The 21317-nt window shown below is 48.9% G+C and overlaps 1 protein-coding gene across 4 annotated transcripts in view; it reads right to left on the reverse strand.

Moving 5' to 3' along the window:
* RIN2 (Ras and Rab interactor 2) overlaps positions 1 to 21317 on the reverse strand; it is a 238423-nt gene that overhangs the window by 202040 nt on the left and 15066 nt on the right. For 2 of the 4 annotated variants that reach the window (XM_079944032.1, XM_079944029.1), the window contains exon 1: positions 19103 to 19181. The exons of 1 other annotated variant lie outside the window; for it this stretch is intronic. The gene's annotated coding sequence lies outside the window, so the exon portion shown is untranslated. Of the gene's footprint in view, positions 1 to 19102; positions 19182 to 21317 lie in introns of those variants that run through there. One more of the 4 variants, XM_079944031.1, reaches the window with a different exon arrangement.

Consider the following 21317-nt stretch of genomic DNA (forward strand, 5'->3'; position numbering starts at 1 on the left):
TACACAGCATTTATGCTGTATGAAATAAGCCAATAAACAAGACAAATACTGTACGATTCTACCTATATGAAGCATCTAGAGCTGTGGAAATCAGAGACAGAGAGTGGAGTGGTGACTGCCAGGATCTGGAGAGAGAGGGATGGAGAGTTATTGTTTAGTGGGTATTTCCGTTCGGAAAGATGAAAAGAGTTCTGTGGATGGAAGGTGGGGATGGACGTACAGCAATCTGAATACACTTCATGTCGCTGAACTGTACCCTTAAAATGGTGAAGATGGTAAATTTTCTTATATTTTACAATTAAAAAAGAAGGGAAAAAAACTATAACCAGTCTATTAGTTGAAATTCTTTCTTTGTTAAAGAATTTGATGGTCCACCAGCAATACAGGCTTACAAATAAGAGAGAAGATGGTTAAAGGTGGGGTGGGGCGGTACATGTGCGCCTTCACACCTCCACTGCCGCCCTTCACCCCTTTTCCTATTTCATCAACTCACTGCAAAGAAATTATTGGTAGACTTGAGGGCACAGAAAGGATGGAGGTTTGAGAATGCCTAGGAAAGTGAACTATAAACGAACTATAAACGTCACAAAAATATTTGTGTTAAGTATTTCTATTTCAGAGGGAAATTGTGAAACCAGATTTCCTGAGCATTTCTCCACAGCTGTGGTGGGAGCCAAGCTGGAGGCTCGGACAAGGGAGGGTGGGGGGAACACAGGTTCCCGGATGCACCAACTGTCACACCCACCTGTACAACGGTGGGTCACGTGATGGAAAGTTCCTCAGCCTGCTGACTCGGAGAATCAGCCTCTGTCCATGGATACACCTGGGGCCAAACTGTTCCAGCCCTGATTAGCTTGACCTTGAGCAGGTCACTCATGCTGTCCAAGCTTCCATCTTCCCAGTGTCAAATGGGCATAAGAAGAGTACCCATCTTCAGGATTGCTGCAAGCACTTGAAAAGACAGTGCATGGTCTGTGCGGGGTACGAGACATGCACAGACTCAATAAAGGTCAGCTCTCACCATGATGCCCAGTTCAGTCAGCCCTCAGTACTCTATCGACAAAATCAAGTGGTCTCTTCAGCCCCAAGGCCCTTCTCCATCAGACTCAGAAACCGTGTGTTAGAGGGCGCCAGATGAGTCCCAACTATCAGAGGGGCTCTGTCTGCGGGGAAGATAAGCAGTTAAGAGGAATGAACCAGCAGCAACCCTTGAGCTGCAACATTTTCAGACTCCTGCCACCAGATCAAGAAACATAAAATTCTGCACTTATGACCATCCTGCTCCATGAGCTAACCCTAGGACAACACCTCCATACCTCTGCTGTAGACAATGTCACCCTCTCCTGGATTTAGATATACTAAAACGGCTAACTGTGGCTTTGTAGCTCAAAGCTCTCTTAAGCTCCAGACCCTGGAATCAGTCTCCTTGACACCTCCGCCTGAGTTCCCACTGTCACTGCAAACTTAACACATACAACAGGGGACTCTTCAGTGTCACGCCTTTTCCTCCCAGGTTTACCATCTCCTTCAACGGCACTCCCGCTAGCCCGAGTGGTCAATGCAGGAAGCCCGGGGCCATCCCGGATGATTTCCTCCTTTGCACACCTCACAGCAAATCCATCATTGAGCTCTGCTGGGTCTTCTCTAAACAGTGCCTCTGATTCTTCCTGAGAACCCAGAGCCGCCCTCTGAAGGATTATAAGACTCTCCCATCTGGTCCCCTCGAGGCCACTCTTGCTTCACTGAAACCCTTTCTGTAACCAGCAGTCAGGGTGATCTTTTTAAGATAAAATCCTACTACAATTGGTTCCACTGAGTGCAGGTGTTGTCACCCGTCCTCTTGAACAATCCCAAGGTTCTCTCCTACTTCAGTGCCGGGCTTCGGGGGGTGGGAAGGGGCAGGCGTTGCTGGAGCCAGTTCAGATGCATTACGTAAGCTGAGTTCAGGAACCTGAGCTCTGCCCTCACCAGTTTTCTGTGAGAAAAAAGAGCGGAGCCTGCAGAGACCTGTGAATCCTGCCCCTGCATGACAGCAGTGGTTCCACGGGACAGAACCTCAGGGTTTGAACGGAGGAAACTCCAAGGTCATGGTGTTGGTCAGGGGGAAAGCAAGGGCAGGACCATGAGTTTTCTACAAAGCTAAATCTATTCTTTTAATTACATGTATATATTATTTTATGGTATTTATGTAATGTCATAGAATCTTTTTTATTATTTTTAGTGTCACACTCCAAGATGTTATTTTTTTTTCATGATGTTATTTTTAATAGGCTGTGATCAGAATCTGCATTTTTAGGAATTCGGAAGTTCTATTACTCATCTCCCAAATCCAGTCATTTGGTCTCTAGCACTCCCTGAGGCAGCAGAAGGAGAAGCTGTGGTTGGTTACGGGCTGACTCTCCAGGGACCCTGGCACCCAGCGCTGCTGGTTTAACAGCATACCTCCAAACCAGCAGTCGAGATCCACCCACTTCACCTGTCATTTCTTTAAGCCTTCGGCTCCCATTCTCGGCTTCCTCCACTTCTGGGCGGGTGCCGAGGACTCCCTGCCCTGAGAACAAGGCAGGAGGGCAGGAGTGAGGTGACTCCTGTCGGGCGCTTTGACCACAGAATAACTACTCACCACCGAGAATGCCTGACTCTACTTCTGACCATGTGCACTGGTCACACTTCCTGCATATTTGATCATTTTCCAACTTTACATCCTGTTATGGGTTGAATTATGTGTCCTGCAAAAGATCAGTGGGGTTCTGATCCCCAGCGCCACACAGAATGGGCCCTTATTTGGAAATAGGGTCTCTGCTGATTTCGTCAAGATGAGGCCTTTAAGCCCCTAATCCAGTGTAACCCGGGTCCTTATTCAAGGGGCAAATTTGGACACAGACACGTGCAGAGGGAAGGCCATGTGCGGACGGAGAGGGAGGACATCACCGGAGGACACAGGTGGAGACTGGAGCCCTGCGTCCTCAGGCTGAGGACTGCCCAAGGCCACCAGAAGGTAGGAGAGGGGCCCAGATCGGTTCTGTCCTTGGCACCTCCAGAGGGAGTTAACGGCAGCTCTAATACACCTTCGTATTTCCACAAAGAGATGCTCTGGAGATGTGATGGGTGTGGCTAAGAGTGTAGGTCCTGGCATTTGACAGAGCAGCTTTGAATTTTGGCTCTTCCATTTTCACGCTTTGTGACCACAGACAAGTTACTTAACCTCTCTGTGCCTCGGGTCTACGATCTGAAGAAAAGAGGGAAAATAAAACCACTTCCTGTGTCCCAAGGGACAACACAGGGGGTAACCACCTCAAAGGCGCTCGGTGCCCCTGGCTGGTGTGCTCCTCAGCTGGACCTTGAAGCCCTGGTCAGCGGACGCTCACGTCTCACGTGGCCCGTGTGGTCGCACAGGACCTGCATTCAGGAAGGCCCTACTCTTGGTTTAACGCTCTGACACCTCCTTGAAATTTTTCATAATTTTTGACCAGGGCGCCCCCATTTTCATTTTGCATTGAGCCCTGCAAATTATGTAGCGGTCCTGCCTGGCCCCTCAAGTCACGCACGTGGGTTGAAACTTGTCTGTCACCGGGGTTTGCAGGGCGGCGCCCTCTTCCGGAGGACGGAAGCAACTCTCCCGGGTCTGGAGCCTTTATTAGCTGTAAGCATCCCAGTCCCTCGGCCCATCCCTCCCATCCTTCTGGAGGCTGCATTCAAATTTCCAAATGTCTTTATCTCTGTGTTAAAGTTGAGCACTGCATGTACTTAGACTTAAAAGAATCTCTCTTGCAGAAACTTTTTCCAGGGTTCGGGGAAAAGAATCAAGAGAAAGAGCTTCCAAGGCTCGTGCTCTTCCTGATTCCACAGCACGGCCCCCGCGCCCTGGGCTGGTGCAGCCAAGTGGGCAGCATCTCCTGCAGGAAGCCGGAAAGCTGCCTCACAACAGGCGTACTTTTATTTTTAGCCCGAAGGGATATTTTGGCCCTTTAGTCACCCCGCCCAAGCTTCACGATTCTTTGTGCCTTCATTATTTAATTCAACAAGTTTTTATTAAGTACCTGCTATAGATATGCCAGCACTACTCTGGGGACAAACCAGACGACCCCCGACTTGCCCAGCGCGTGTCAGGTGCAGACAGATGCCGGGAGAACAGAGGAGGGCGTGGGTCGATTTGCTGTTTTTCACGGGGCGGTCAGGGACACCGTCTCTGCAGTGATGCTCGGGAGAGACCAGAAGCAGTGAGGGCGGGTCACGTGGGGATCTGGAGGGGGCCCATCCCTGGCTAAGGAGGAGCCGGACAGGGCTGGGACGCGGGCAGGCTTGCCACCTCTTGGGAGGGCGGGAGGGGAGGGGAGACGGGTGCTGAGCCCTGGCCATAAAGGGACTTGCGGGTTGTAGAGAAGGCTGTGGGTTTTACTCTGAGTGAGATGAAAACTGGAAGGAGAGGCACTGACATGTTTTTAGAAGTCGGCTGTGAGTACCCCGTGGAGAGAAACACTGCAGGGAGGCAAGAACAGAGCAAGGCCATGCGTCAGGCGGACACTGCAGGACTCCACGTAAGAGACGATGGGGGCTTAGAGGTGGCGGCAGTGGGCGGGCGACATGTGGACAGCTCAGGGATACTGCTTGAAGGCAGAGCTGATCAAACCTGCTGAGGGACTGGATGCAAGATATTGGGGTAGGGGGACAGTCCATGGTGTTGAGCCTGAAAACCTGGGAGAATGGCGCTACTGGATGAACTGGGGAAATGAGAGGAGGGGGCAGGACCAGGCGGGCAGGACAAGGAGTCCGCTTGGGACACATCCAGTCTGAGATTCCTACGAGCCCACCGAGCGGAGATACCCAAGAGACCACTGGGCACCCAAGAGCGGCTGCAGTTTCGGGGAGGCTTGACTTGGAAACCATCGCGCGCAGGTGGGATTGAGAGCAGCAAGGCTGGATGAGATCGCCTAGCGGAAGAATCAACTAGAAGAGACCAAGGACTAAGCCCCAAGGCACTCGATGGTCAGGGATTAAGGAAAAGGCAGGGGGGCTTGCAAAGGAGGCTGAGAAGGAGCCCCCAGAGAATCAGGAAAAGCGAGAGAAAGTGTGGCATTGAAAGCCAAGGATTTGTAAGAAGGAAGGGCGGGTACCTGTGTCTGATGCTACTGGAAGACGGAGGGAAATGGGGACCAAAAACTGGCCACAGGATGTGGCAACGTGGAGGTCACGGGTGCCCCTGACAAGGTCAGATGGGGTTACAAGACCTTGATGGGAGTGGGTCTAGGAAAGAATGGACGGGGCAGTGGGGACAGAGAACACACCCCTGAGAAAAGGGAGGAGTGGGAGGCAGGTGTGGGGTCAGGGGAAGCTTCTCTAAAGATGGGTGATATGACGGTATGACTGTACCTGGACGGAAGTGAGTCGGAAGAGACGCCAGGAAACTGGTGATCCAGGACACAGAGGGAGCCACTGTGGGAGGGATGTCCTCGAGTATGGGGAAAAGTTGGGGTCCACTGCACCAGCGCAGGGGTGGACCCCAGAGAGGAGGACAGACGATCTATCCATCGTGGCAGGAGGGGGACACAGAAGGTACATCCAGGTGCAGGTCTGTTGGTAGTTTCAGGGCAGGAGTCATGGAAGTTCTTCTAATTCTAGCATCTCAGTGAAATAAGACGTAAGGTCATCAACTGAGAGTGAGGAGGGCAAGGAGTGCGTGGGAGGTTCTAGAAGGGAGGAATCAGCATGAAATAATCCGGGGCTTCTTTTTTTCCAAGCCCATTAGTGGGCTGTGAAATCGATTTAGACGGTCACCATCAGCACACTTTAAGTAAATGAAATAGGATAGGATCAGAGAGAAGGGAAAAGGAAACATCAGAGCAGTGTTAGTTTCTGAAACTTTATCTCTCGTATATATGTGAATGTGATTTTTTTTTTTTAAGTCTGTCAGATCTGATCTGAAGAAGACAGCGGACGGACTGATAAATGGAACAGGAGCCCTTGAGATCAATGGCCACAAACCCTCAACGCGCCCGTGGTTTTCCAGCCTGTCTGCCTGCCTGGTGCAGACACAGACCAGGGTTTGGATTCAGTCAGGGGAGTCCCCTGAGAGAGACAAGAAAATTAAGGTTTATGCAAAGGAACAGCTATAACCCCAGACCCCGAGATCCAGGCTGAGAAGGACGCAGGTGAGGATGTGACATGGACGAGGGGCAGTGACCAGGTGGCAGGGTCAATGGATTGTAGAGCATGGTTGTGGCCAAGCCAAAGCAACGCTACAGGAAAAACAAGATTCCACATCCCCTCCTCGAGACAGAGGGCAAGGCGGATCGCGTCCCCTCACCGTCCATTCGAAGACCTTTTCTGTTAAACGTTAAGTTTATTGGAAAATGCTTTATCAGTCAGAGGGTTTTCTCCTTGCTTCTGTGCTGGGTTTTCCCATGGTGTGTAAACGTGCTTGAAGTCAAATGGCTTAATAGCTTGGTCCATTTTCCTAGCACTCACCAAAAAATGTTTCCTCAAAGGCAGTTTTGCTAAATTACATAATACTTAATCATGCAGCTGTATAAGTACCTTCAGTTCAGTCAACCTTTAACAACTACTTTGCCATAATTCATTGATTTTTATCTCTGTTTCTAGAATGCTGTTTAATTTATAAAAGCATCAAAATCTTTGAGAACTACAAAGTCTTGGTTCTTATGCCAGGCTCTTTTTCTCTCTCAGGAAGAACTGAGTACAGCTTACCCTGAAGCCTCCCATACTTTCACGGGATGTATCATCTTTCATGGGATGTATAGAGAATCCCACAGAACAGTAAACAACAACTAAGACTCAGGACTTTAAATGGACTTATGGAAAAACAGAAGTGAAAATGCTACATTTTCAAACTATTCATTTTCTTTTACCCTTACAGTTGATCATTTTTTCCTCTTGCAATTCTTATTTTAATGGTTTCTTGATACTTACACGAAATGAAAAATACCTTAGGAAAAAACTAAGAAATAGATATTTCTACCTTATATCGATAGTTAAAATTAGATCTGGTGATAGATCTCTTGAGAGCTTGAATCATAATGTTTAAAATCTCATCTCACAAATACTTGAAAATGATGTGACCTACAAGGGCTTAATTTCCAAAATACAAATAGCTCATACAACTCAACAACAGAAAAACAAACAACCCAATCCAAAAATGGGCAGAAGACCTAAATAGACATTTCTCCAAAGAATACAGATGGCCAATATGCACATGAAAAGATGCTCAACAGCACTAATTACTAGAGAAATGCAAATCAAAACTACAATGAGGTACCACCTCACACCGGTCAGAATGGCCATCATTAAAAAGTGTACAAATAACAAAAGCTGGAGAGGGTGTGGAGAAAAGGGAACCCTCCAACGCTGTTGGTGGGAAGGTAAGTTGGTGCACCCACTGTGGAAAACAGTACGGATGTTCCTCAGAAAACTAAAAATAGAGTTACCATATGATCCAGGAATCCCACTCCTGGGCATATATCCAGACAAAACTATAATCCAAAAAGATACACGCACCCCTACGTTCATAGCAGCACTATAGCCAAGACATGGAAACAACCTAAATGTCCACTGACAGATGAATGGATAAAGAAGATGTGGTATGTGTGTATATATATATATATATATATATATATATATATATATATACACATACATACACACACACACAATGGAATACTACTCAGCCATTAAAAAAAAAATGCCATTTGCAGCAACATAGATGGACCTAGAGATTATCATACTACGTGAAGTCAGAAAGAGAAAGACAAATACCATATGATATAATTTATATGTGGAATCTAAAATATGACACAAATGTCTATGAAACAGAAACAGAATCACGGACATAGAGAATAGACTTGTGGTTGCGAAGGGGGAGGGGGTTGGGGGAGGGATGGAGTGGGAGGTTGTGGTCAGCAGATGTAAGCTAGCATATATAGGATGGATAAACAACAAGGTCCTACTGTATAGCACAGGGAACTATATTCAATACCCTACGATAAACCATAATGGAAAAGAATATTTTACAAAGTGCATATGTATGTATAACTGAGTCACTTTGCTGTACAGCAGTAATTAACACAACATTGTAAATCAACTGTACTCAATTAAAAAAAAAAATCTCATCTCAGACCACGTGGTACTGTCATGTAATTCTGGCTTCTCTGTCTCAACCCTTATTCCAGCTGCTGGGTTCTCAGAAGAGCAGATGAGTGGACTCCTTATCACGGGAGGGTCTGCAGGTTGAATTGCAGCCCCTGGTAGCCATGGGTTTCATTCATCTCTGAAGCCTCCTGTGATTGGCTAGTTTGAAGCAATTCACAAGTCCATGGTCTTACGCTTCCACTGCGGGGCTGGTGCAAACTACCAGAACTGGGGGGGGGGGGGGGGGGGGGGTGACTACAGCACAGAAAAGATGGAAGGTGCAGGTACGAATACGCCCAGATGCTTAGGTGTATTTAGTGACTGGCCGGGACAGTGAGGATTTATGTTGTCGTCTCCTGACAGGATTAAGAAGCTCTTCAGATCTTAAAGTTCCCTGAGGTTCTCAATGTCCCCTGTCCTATACCTCATCAGTCTTCAAGGAACTGGGAGCCAACAGTGGTAGAAACCAAGGGCTCACTATGTCCACGAAGGCTCTTTGCACAGTTACAGGCATCCTGTGATTATGTTGACTATTTCCAATAAGATCTGAGGGCATAAATACCTGCCGCAGAACTGAGGGAAATCAACATGGTGAGGAAGCTTCAGAGATGGTTTCTGGTGAGCCAGTGTGACCACCATGGGCCAGTAAGCCGCACACATTATCCCTCACAGCAGAGGGTTAGTAAGAAACTCCTGTGCCTCGCACCATCCCAAGAAATGGAGGAGGGACCATCTTCCAACCACCCACCCTGCCGGCTTCCGTGGGGCTGAGAACAAGCGTCCCAGGCCGAGGTCTGCGCGGGTCCCTGTGCGACTTTCAAACACATCTTCCCTCCCACCGCCGGCGCCCCTGTCTCTGCGGGAGGACAGCCTTCAGGCTGACGGGCCCTGCTCGGACCGCGTGCAGGAGCCAGAAGCGCTTGGGGCGGCCCTCGGCCAAAGACTGACCCGCGAGGGGGCACAACGATGCCTGCGTCCAGTGAGCTGGCCTCGGATCCGGCCACTCTCCTGGGTCCCACACTGTCTCCAGCACTTTCCTGTGAAGATGCCCCCTTATCTCCTCTTATAGACAAAGGAAGCTGAGATTCTACTTAGATCAAAAATAGAGCGCAATTCCCCGCAGGGCCTGAGCCGTTCCACCCAGGGCAGCTGATGACAGCTTTCCCTCCGAGACCCTCTCCATCTTTCCACACGGTCTGGGTCTTCAGGACATGATGCTGCCCTAAGCCGGCCTCTGCTGGTCCCGCATGTGAAGCATCTGCCTCCCTGGTCTAGGAGCCCTCAGAGGGCCTGGACCACGGCCTCCCTCTCTCCACACTTCACAGGCGGGGAAGCTCGGGTCCATAGTGGAGCCACAGTGAACAGCGCATTCTTCCCCCAAACGTCCACACTCCTCCTGGTTCTTGTTCTTTGCACTGGACCCTCCTCTATCCCAAACCCAGCGGATACCAGCTAACACCCACCACCCCGTCCATCCAGCTAATCCCTTCCACTGTGCTCCTCTGTGACACCCAGGACAGGAGGAAATGCCCCTTCTATGTGCAACCACGCCACCCTTGAATGGAAGAAGGAGGTCGCTGCCCTCTGCCAGCCCCCTGCTCTTTGACATGACTCCACCCCCAGGAGGTACCACAGTCCCAGGGAAACAGAGTTCAAGAGAGGGGGATGGCTCTTTGGGACGCAAGTCCACCATCTTCTCAGTCAGCTGGCTTTCCAAATAAAGTCACCATTCCTTCCCCCAACAACTCGTCTCTCCATTTACTGGCCTGTCATGTGGCGAGCGGTATGAGCTTGGACTCAGTAACATGAGTGGAACACTGACCACCCTGCCCTGTCCTCACCAGTGTTTATAAGTATCCCCTTCAAGGCCAGGGGCCCTTCAGGCCGGGAATTACAGAGGGATACCTGCAGAGGTCAGATCCCAAAGGAACCTCGGCGCCCATCCTGGAAGTCAGCCAGGACCCACACCTCCCAGCATCACTGAAACCAAAAGCAACCACATCCCTGCAGGACCAGCCCAGGTTTGTATCTTCTCCCCCAGGCATCCTGCTGCCTAGGAAATCAGTGAGGCCTGAATCTGCACAAGAAATGCCTACAGGCTCTAATTCAACTAATGGGGGAAGAGAATCAAAAACGATGTCTCAGGTCTTCCCAAACCAGTGGCTAGGCCTAATACAACTCCAAACTAACGCCATGGAATAAAACTAATGGGAAGAATTAAGGCGAACATTGCCAAGAAAATCTGGGGGACAAAAGGAAAGAAAGATAAAGAGGCGAAAAGTGGAGTGGGATTTGCTCAGCTAAATACAGCATGTTTTACAGAGTTGGGGAGAGCTGGGTTCATTCACCAAATGACGCTGGGCCTTTGGGTAAACTAGTGGGGACCAAAAAGAATGAAGTTGCATCCTGACTTCACAGACCATCTGCCAAGTGATTCCAAGTGAATTTCAACAGTCACCTGTAAAACTGAAAGCATCAAAATAAGAAGAAACTGTACGTGGCTCGCTGACTGAGGATGCAGAAAGGACTTCTACGCACAGGAGCCAATTAAAGAAGTCCATAGGAAAAGTCCAGGCATTTGACTACATGGAAAGCGAAAGTATTTGTGTGATAAAAAGTCACGAATGCACAGCACTTAGTTGAACAAAGTCTGGATCGTGAGACGAGGATGGTTGTTTAGATGACGTCTCACTTTCTGTCGCCGCATGTTGAAGGCAGCCAAACCCCAGGCTGGTTACAGAGATACGGTCTCTGGTTTTGGCCCTGTGGGGTCATGGGGGGGGTCTTGGCTGATTTCTGGGGACACAGGGTCCAGGAGCAATTTGACCTGTGAAGGTGCCCCTCCCTAACCATCCAGGAGAGACATCTGCCTCAATTCATTTTTCAAAAATGTTCTTGTACTCAAACCTGAGTTTAAATGCAATGGGGAGTTAGATATTTGTAATAAAACCTGTGGTGATATCTTCAATAAAGGGAAAAAAAAAGCTTTTTAAAGCAAATAAAGTTCATCGAGCTAATATTTCAACTAGCTGAATGTTTGGATTTCTGTATTTTGCATGTCTGACCTAACATGAAATCATATACATGAAATCTAAAATACCTGTCGTTTATCTCATTTACTACTCAATTAAAATAGACTTAATTCAATTTTAACCTACTCTATTAGACTTAACCTACTCAATTAAAATAGACTTAACTCATTAAAAATGGTAAAATACAAATGTTTCACCCAAGCCTTATCTTTAAAATGCTCAACTTTCGAGAATTTCAAGCAAGTGGGGGAATTACATAATAACTCCGTTGACCGTCACTTGACCACAAGTCATGATCAAATACAAATGAGACAGAAGCTCACAGTAATTAGAACACCTGAAACCAAGCAGGGCCCTGCAGGGCCTTCAGAGGTATGAGACCTCAGAGTCCTGCACTTCTTGTCTGTAAAAAAATTTTAGTCTCCTAGAGTTCCGAAGAGCAGAGTCAGGTAGTGAATAATTAGAGAAGTGAGAAAATGCAGAAACAAAGGAAAAGCAGTCCAACAAGAAAAGTAATAATAGCTTAAACAACAATTCAGCCATAAAACAGTCACAGGACTCCTAGTTCCTCCTCAAGGGATATAGCTAACATCTGATGCATATCTTCGAGTTGTTTTGCAAAAACTAAGACCCCCACCCAGGTGGAGGACGGCAACTACATGATGTCTACATGTTCGTTGGAACCAGAAGATTGATGATTGAGATTCCAGAAACTTCACCTTGTCACCTCACCACCAATAAATCAGAAGAATGTCCACGAGCTGACCATGTAGCCTATGACCCCTACCCCTAATGTTGCCTTGAAAAACCCTTGTCTGAAGGCCATCAGGGAGTTCAGGTATTTTGAGCACAGGCATTCTCCTTGCTTGGTGTCCTGCAAATAAACACCACACTTTCCTTCACCACACCTTGGTGTCAGTAGACTGGCTTTGCTGTGCAGTGGGCGAGTAGACCCAAGTTTGGTAATGCACTTCCTAAATTAGTTTCTCATTTGTACACTATGAAGTACAGCATCATCATTGAAATCACTGCTAAAAAGCCGGTAAAGCTGTTGGAGTGGACATGTGATTCTTTCCTTTAGGTTTTAAAATAAGGATTTTTGCCAAAAAAAAAAAAAAAAAAAATGATGGCTTAAACAAATCGGCCTACCTTCATAAACCCTCCTACAACTTTTGGGCTTATTCAAAGTTACTAATGGGGTTCCTTGCCACCAAAGATTCTTGACCAGAATAAGACATCTCACATGGAGTGCCCATAACTTCATCCCCTGCTCCTCCTCAAATCCAACTTTATCTTTTAAGAAACTTCTGCAAAATGGCTCTGTTTAGACTTTCACCATAGCATTAGCACGTTTTAAAAGTTTCTACCACCAAAAACAGTGTCATTTAATCACTCATTCATTCAATACGTGATAATTCTGTAGAGTCAGTTTGCTAGTATTAACTGATGTGGATCTATTCACACTCTCAGCTGACACTCCACATTTCTCAGGGATTAAACAGAAAGATATTCTGTGCTCATGGACTGGAAGAACTAACATTGTTAAAAATGCCCATACTACCCAAAGCAATCTATAGGTTCAATGCAATCCCTACCAAAATTCCAATGGCATTTTTCACAGAAATATTTAGAACACTCCTAAAATTTGTATGGAGCCACAGAAGACCCCAAAGAGCCAAAGCAATCTTGAGAAAGAAGAACAAAGCTGGAGGCATCAAGTTTGCTGATTTCAAACTATATTACAAAGCTATCATGATCAAACAGTACAGTATTTCCACAAAAACAGACATATTAGATCAATGGAACAGAAAAGAGAGCCCCAAAATAAACCCACACGTATATGGTCAATTAATTTACAACAAAGGAGCCAAGAATTTTAAAAACGGGTAAGGACAGTCTCCTCAATAAATGATGTCGGGAAAACTGGACAGCCACATACAAAACAATGAACCTAGACCACTATCTTACACCATACACAAAGATTAACTCAAAATGGATTAAAGCCTTGAACATAAGACCTGAAACCATAGCAATCCCAGAAGAAAACATAGGTGGCAAGCTCCTTGACATCAGTCTTGGCAATGATTTTTTGGATCTGACACCAAAAGCAAGGGCAACAAAAACAACAAACAAACAAACAAGGTGGCACTACATCAAACTAAAAAGCTTCTGCACAGCAAAGGAAACCATCAACAAAATGAAAAGGCAACCTACTGAATGGGAGGAAATATTTGCAAATCATGTATCTGATAAGGGGTTAATATCCAAAATACATAAAGAACTCATACAACTCAATAGCAAAAAAATCATACAATCTGATTAAAAAATGGGCAGAGGATCTGAACATTTTTCCAAAGATGTACAGATGGCCAACAGGCATATGAAAGGATGCTCAACATCACTAATCATGAGGGAAATTCGATATCGCCTCACACCCATTAGAATGGCTATTATCAAAAAGACAAGAGATAACAAATACTGGTGAGAATGTGGAGAAAAGAGAACACTTGTGTGCTATTTGTGGGAATGTAAATTGCTGCAAACACTATAGAAAACAGTACGGAGGTTCCTCAAAAAATTTAAACTAGAACTGCCATATGATCCTTCAATTCCACTTCTGGGTATTTATCCAAAGAAAATGAAAACACTAACTTGAAAAGATATCTGCACCCCATGTTCACTGCAGCATTATTTACAATAGCCAAGATATGGAAACAACCTAAGTGTCCACTGATGGATGAACAGATAAAGATGCGGTACATATATATAATGGAACATTATCTAGCCATCAAAAAGAATGAAATCTTGCCATTTGCAGCAACATGAATGGACGTTGAGGGCATCATGCTAAGTGAAATAAGTCAGACAGAGAAAGGCAAACACCTTATGGTCTCACTTATATATGGAATCTTAAAAACACACACACACAACCAAGCTCATAGATACAGAGGACAGATTGCTGGTTGCCAGAGTTGCAGGTGCAGGGGGTAGGGATGGGGAAGAAATGGGTGAAGATGGTCAAAAGGTACAAACTTCCAGGTATAAAGTAAATAAGTCATGGAATGTAATGAACAGCATGGTGACTATAGTTAATAATACTGTATTGCATATTTGAAAGTTGCTGAAAGCAAATAGGTCTTAAAGGTTCTCATCACAAGAAAAAAAATTCTGTAACTCAACAGTGACGGATGTTAACTAGACTTATGGTGATCATTTCACAATATATAGAAATATTGAATCATTAAGTTATATACCTGAAACTAATATGATGTCTGTTAAAAAAAAATTCACAACCTGGGGTAAGCCTGGGCCCTGGTCAATCACAACACATGCTGGCCAGGAACTAGTGGGTTGAAAGTTCTGGGTTATCCGGCTCGTCATCCATGCAGGCTCTTTCTCTTTCCTTCCCTGGACCTGGATGTGGGCTTCTAGGTTCTACCTTGACGCCATTCTGCTTGGCCCGTGGCCTCTCTCTGGGTGAGTTCACCAACTCCCCTGCTCCAGTCCCCCACAGCACCCCTGTGGACCCCTGACTCTGCCTGCTTATTGACAATTTCTATCAGGTAACATACAGGACTTCAAAACTCAGCGGGTTGGAAATCACACTCAGTATTTCCTCCCCACTCTCTTCCTTGGCCACACATGCAGAAGGACACACACACACACACATACACACACACACACACACACACACACACACACACACACACATCCTCCTCTCACGAACACCCATCCCATCTGATAGGTCCATTTTTCTCAAAATATTCCTTTCCTTGACCTCTGTGACACCACCCTATTCAATTACAGATCTCCAAATGAGCTTAGATTCTGTGCTTTGGAAACATCTATGAAACAAATTGGAAGATAATTTGCTCAGCACTGGAAACCTAGAAATGTCTCCATCCAAAAGCAGACGGACGTTAAATTCACCCAGCCTCTCTCTGATCCGGCATCACCTTTCCCAAGGCTCCTCCAAACCCACCACTCTCCTCTGAATCCCTGAAATACAAACTCTGGAATCCACTGTTCATCTCCTCTCCTAAATGCAATAAAGCCTGACAGCCAGGGTTACTGATCTGTGAAAAGTACCTCACGGTGGATTGCAGGCCCGCTCTAATTCAAAACAATTTCAAACAATGCGCGTGTCTGAACTGGGGGCTGCACCTCCTGCAGTGGGGGACCTGGATGACGGATGACCGTCAGCAGCCCTTCGTTTCTGATCCCAGGCACTCAGACAGTGACCGCGGCTTCCTCTTCACGAGTAAATGTAGACATGGATCCCCTACAGGATCCACAGCTCCCAGGGAGAGAAGAAGGGAGGCAACTGCATTTCCCACTCGATGGGTGCGGTCAACAAAGACGAGCCACCATCAGGACAAGAGGCCCTAAGCGGCCACTCCATAGAAACAGCTGCATCTGAGGGGTTCTCCGGGGAGGCTGGGTGAGCTCTGCCTGCTTCTGGCAGCATGAAGGGCCCATGCTCTCTAGGGCCTGTCTGCATTGTCTACCCAACTCCTCCAGTTCCCTCAGATCTGATCAAACCCGGGAGAACTGACTCGTGTTAATCAGATGCACAGAAGCTGGGGAACCAACAATTTACTCTAAATTTACAAGGGGGTTATTACTGTGCCTTTTAAATGTCCAGAACATACATTTGTTTACTATTCTGCACACTAGTGGTCCTTGAACACTGCCTAGATGTCAGAAGGTTTTGAGTGAACTAAGCAACATTTCCCCAAGTGGACCCGTTAGAACACTGGATCCCGAAGATGTTCCACGGTTCTGTGGCCAAAAGAAGCTGGCAAACATTACATGTTATGGAGTCATCCTAAAGAGTCCCAATGCACATAATGATAATAAAGGCACTGAAAAGTCCTGCAGTGGAAAACCTGCTTAACACTAGCATTTCTCTAAAGCATTTTACCCGAGTAACTCTAGTAATTCCTTAGTAAAACCGCCTCCTAAAACACCACTGTGTAAATTCTGCTCTGGACATACACTGCGTGGGATGTGCATCTGAGCAGGGCCACCTCTAGCAAGTCAGCAGTGGTTCAGCAAAATGATTACTGGGCCTGGAGCCCTGGTTCCAACTTTGGTGCTTTGACCTCTCCAGGCCTCTGTTTTCCCACCTACCAAATGGAATTGTTAGTATTGTTGTGAGAAACAACTGAGATATTATCTGGACAAGCATTTTATAAAGCACTATAAAAATATTATCTGCTGGGACTTCCCTCGTGGTCCAGCGGTTAAGACTCCGCGCTCCCAATGCAGGGGGCCCGGCTTCGATCCCTGGTTGGGGAACTAGAATCCTGCATGCCACAACTAAAAGATTCCGCATGCTGCAACTAAAGATCCCTCACGCGGCAACGAAGATCCCGCGTGCCGCAACTAAGACCTGGTGCACACAAATAAATAAATAAATATTAAAAAATAAAATGTCAAGGGCAATAATAGTGACATTAAAAAATATATTATCTGCTAAGGATATACTTATTGCCCTGTAACTCCTCAAAATGCTTTTTACAGGGGGATACTTCTGTTCACTTGTTCAACACCCATTCCTTAAGTGTTAGAACTAGGAGCTGGCTCTCACCCTTAGGAAGTTCACCGTGGGCAAATGGCGGCCATTGCATACTGCTCGTAAGTAATACACACCCAAGGAATTCTGGTGCCGTACCAGGGAATCCTTCCCAGCTGAAACCACTAGGAATCTTGAAGGATCATCATCAGGAGGATTGGATATACGAGGGGAATGGGACACAGAGCAAAATGATGGAATGCAGGCCGTGCGTGCTGCTCGGGCCCAGTTGAGGTTGACCTCCCAGTGGTGACTGCCCTTGGAGAGAGGAGAAATGAGTTATCTGTCTCCTCCAAGCAGAGGGGGAGGATTTACCTCTGAAAAGAGGTATTTCTGGAGAAGGAACTCCTCTCTGTTGTGGGTAGTGGCCCTTGAATGTGGCGAAGGGGAGGAGGACCTCATGGGGTGGGGCGGCTGCTGGGAAGTTATCTCTAAACAAGCGCATACCACAGACCTGGGAGTCAAGCTGCTCCCATCTGCCCCTGCATTGGAGTGGGGAGTCAAGGGTGGACTATTTTAGGGCTACTTCTCTATTCAGATAACCTGTCTATGGGACAGTGTCTCCAGACAAAGAGGTCACGGTAGCAGGTTGGTCTTCTCACATCCCCAGTCTCCAAATGCTGAAGGCGGAGTCCCCAAACCCCAAAGCTCCTGTCAACCCCCAGCCTACTTTCTAGAGTCCCAAATGTGAGTCTCCCCCCAGGCCCCTGCCAACCCACGGCCCCCGATGCCCTCTGTGAAGGTGCCAGAGCAGGGACTGCACGATTGTTCTAGAGACACGTTGGAAAAGAGAAAATGCCCACCTTTATGTCCACTCGTCAAAATACTCTCGCATATCTGACCTGAGTAAAAAGTTAGTAAGAGTTCCACAGTCAAAAAAATAAAAGGGATAAGAATCTGAAAAAAAAAAAAAATGTATGTGTGTGTGTGTGTGTGTAATTGATCACTTTGCTGTAACCTGAAAATAACACACTGTAAATCAACTATATACTTCAATTAAAAAAAATTTCATAGTAAAACCAAAAAAAACCCATGACTATATACGAAGTCGGCATTGCATAATCTGCTGCATGCCACTGTCAAGCCTCATAAACCCCCAGGTGGGGTCCAGATAAACTGAGCGCGATTGGAAACACTGCTTCCATTGAACAATGATGCAAGGTCATAACCACAACCCGGACTTGATGTAAAATGTTGATATTTTGTTCACTGTGGATTTTTTACATGAAATTTGATGTTTTTCAATATCGCATTAAAACACTATTTTTCTTAATGACCGAGTTCCGCCAGATGTTTGCTTTTGCTGCAATATTTACAAAGTCCTGTTGGTCCGAAGAGTGCTCTGGGGTTTCCTTGTTGATGACAGCATGTTCCTAAGAAATCCCACTGTGCCTGAAACCCTCAGGCCTGCAAGAAACTACCGCTCCACAGCGCTCGGGTTCGTGCGCGGCTTCCTCTGCTGACTTAGGAAAGCCCCCCACCCCCACCCCGCCCCAGGATCTGAAAGCTCCGAGGAGAAGCGAGGCGCCGGTTAGGGCCCAGGGGGTCGGTCGCGCCCTGTATTTCTTGGCAACACATCACAGGGTTTAAAGCTGAATTCTGCAAACTCCCCGCCGTCCCGCGGCCGTCGAGGGGCGCGGGTGGGTGGACGCTGCGCTGGTGGGAGCCGAGGCCAAGGGTGGAGGCCGAGCCCGGGGGGTGGGGGTGGGGGGCTAGGAGGCCTCAAAGTGGGAAAGTGGCCCCATTGCTTCCCGGCAGGAACCCGGACTCCTCCTCCGCCTGCCATCAATCACCGCGAAAACCCCATTGCCCCCAGTCCGGCTTCTCCCCCCGGGGGAGGAAATCCCTAGCCCAAGCGTCCGCCCCGCTCATGGGCTGAGCGCACGTACCCGGTCTTCGCCGGGCACCCAGGCATGCGACCCCGCTCCGGGCCGCGCGCGCCGGCGCGGGGCGCACTTGACACCCCGTAGGCGTCCCCGCAGGTAGAACTCGACCAAAGTCCCTACCTCCTCCGCCGCGCGCGCCCGCACCCGCACCCCGTGCGCCCGCACCCGCAGCCTCGGCGGCTCCTCACCACCCCCACCCCGGCAGAGGTCCGCTGAAGATCCTTGCCCGGAAGCCCACCCTGCCCCCGTCCCGGCGCCCCAACTCCCTGTTCCCCCCTCCCCCGCCCGTCCCCAAAACCCCCGAGGCCGCTCGCTCGCTCTGCCCCCAGGCCTTAGGGGAGGAGCGTGCGAGGAGCGGCACCCGTGCCTCGAACCCCGCAACGCCCCCGCCCCCAGTCTAGGAGTCTCCCGGCGCGCCGGGTGCGGGCACAGGGGGTGGGGTCTCCGCTGCCGCCGCCCCTTACCTCGCGCAGGCCCTCCCCGCAGGTCCTGGAGGCGGGGGCGACCGGTGGCCCCGCGGACTAGCGCGGGGCTGACTTTCCCCGCCCGGGAGGAGGAGGAGGAAGAGAAGGAGGGGAGGTGGAGGCGAGGGAAGGGCTTTGTGTCTGCCTCCCGCCCTCCCTCGGCTCCAGCTCTAGCCATCCCCCTCCCCCAACCGCCCTACAGAGCTCGGGAGGGATGGGGCGGGGGAATCCGAGGGGGCGAGGAAGGCGCCTGCGCGACCGGGGCCCCCAGCGCACCCGGTACCGCCCACCCTCCGCTGCGGGGACGCGCAGCCTCTGCGCTCACCCGGGGACCAGGGACCCAGGCTGCAGGGAGGAGAGCTGGACCAGAAAGTTGATCTGACCCGGAGCGAACTTGGTTGGCCCGGCTCCCGCCCCGCCTCGGCGCCGCCGCCCGGCTCTTCTCAGTCCCCGGGGAGGACCGGACTTTTGTTCTCGGAGACTCGGCCCAGTCTCCTTTCTATCCGCCCATCACAGGGCAGCACACACGCTTGCACCCCCTTCCCGTGACGAGCCCCGCCGCCCCCCAGCGGACCCCGATCCGCCGCGCGGTCTGGGAGCCCCAGCTGGGGAGGCCCGCGTGGGCGCGGCCCTTTGTCCCGGGTTTGGCCGCGCCGTGTCCCCGCCGCGAGGTGTTTTGCTCGTCCTCGCTGGGTAGGGGACCGCCTGGGTTGGTTTCTGTGTGTTCAGGGCCACCCAGCCCTGGCCCCGCGGGAGCGAGAGCGGCGGGGAGGAGGGATGTGGTTTGGCTCCGCGCTGGGAGACCTTTATCACCCCTGGGGAGGCGACGCGGACAGGCGGGGAGCTGCTGGCCGGTTGTCGGCCAGGAACCAGCAGTCTTTCTTCCGAGTCGGGCGGGTCCCTGGTGAGCTGCTGAGTTTTCCCACTTCCGCGCTGGGGAGAGCACCTTTGCAGAGAAATACCTAACAGCGTTCGAGTTACCGAAGTAGCTGGTGTCGCAAAAAAAAAAAAAAAAAAAACCAAAAACGCAAAGACACCTGTTTCGGACAGAGCAGAAAAAGGAAACAAACGGACAAAGACCTTATTTTTGCTGCTGTTCTGCTTCAGACCAGTAGCCAAAGAGGCGACTTAGATTTCACTGGTGTTGGCTCCTGTGAATCCTGCCTTCTAAAATCCCCAAATTTATTTTTCATTTGTAATCAGCTCAGCTCCCAGGAAAACATAGCCCACTGTGCTTCTCTTCTGCTCCAAGTCAACCATTCAATAAAGAATTGAGCACCTGCTATGTGCCTGGCACTGCTCTAATGTTTGGGATGAGCTGGGGAACAAAAGATGAAAAGATCTTTGTTATTGATTAGAAACAAAGATCTCCCTGCCCTGGTGGAGCTGGCCTTCTGGGGGGGCAGGGGCAGAGGGTGAACCATGAACATCAATGAGTTAATTATCTGGGATGGTAGAAGAGGTCAGTGATAGGGAACCAAAGAAAAAGTAGAATAAGGAGGCCAAATAAGGAGGTTGGGGAGTGCTAGTGTGTGGTGCAGTGTGTGGGATCCAACAGGTGGGGTAGGCAGAGGAGGCTTGCTTGAGAAGGTGGGATTTGGGCAGGTGAGGAAGGGAATACCTGGGGAGAGAACTAGGGGCAAAGGCTCTGAGCCGCTGGCTGGAAATCGTGAGGGTCTGAGTGGAGAGTGATGTGGTCTGGCTATATTGCTGAAAGATGGGCCTGATGCTGTATAGGAGCGTCTACTGTAAGGGGCAAAGGTGGAAACAAGTTAGGAGACTGTTGAGATAATCCTGGCTGGAGATGAAGGTGGCACAGAGCAGGGTGGTGGCACTGGAGCTGGAGGGAAGTATGGATTCTTATTTATTTTGCAGGTAGAACAGTCAGGAATTCCTCTGCGGTTGGATACGTTGGCAGAAGGGAGAAGTAGACAGAGACAGACCTGGTCCCACATCTCTCCTCCTTCTCTCCCTTTTTCCACCGGATTGACTGTGTTTTGTAGACAAAGTGCCCCAGGTAAATGCTGAACAGGTATGGCCTCTGCTCCTTTCTTCCTGTTCTTTTCCCTGTCTCCCTTTTCAGGCACCCTCCTGAAAACTTCCTTCGTCTTGTGGACACAGGCTTAATCTGTTCCAGAACTCGGGGCCCATTTGGCCCTGTCCCCTACCCCACCCCCCACCACCGGAAAACATCTTACTGTAGAGATGGATTTGG

Source organism: Stenella coeruleoalba (genome assembly GCF_951394435.1).
Source record: "Stenella coeruleoalba genome assembly, chromosome: 15".
NCBI lineage: Eukaryota > Metazoa > Chordata > Mammalia > Artiodactyla > Delphinidae > Stenella > Stenella coeruleoalba.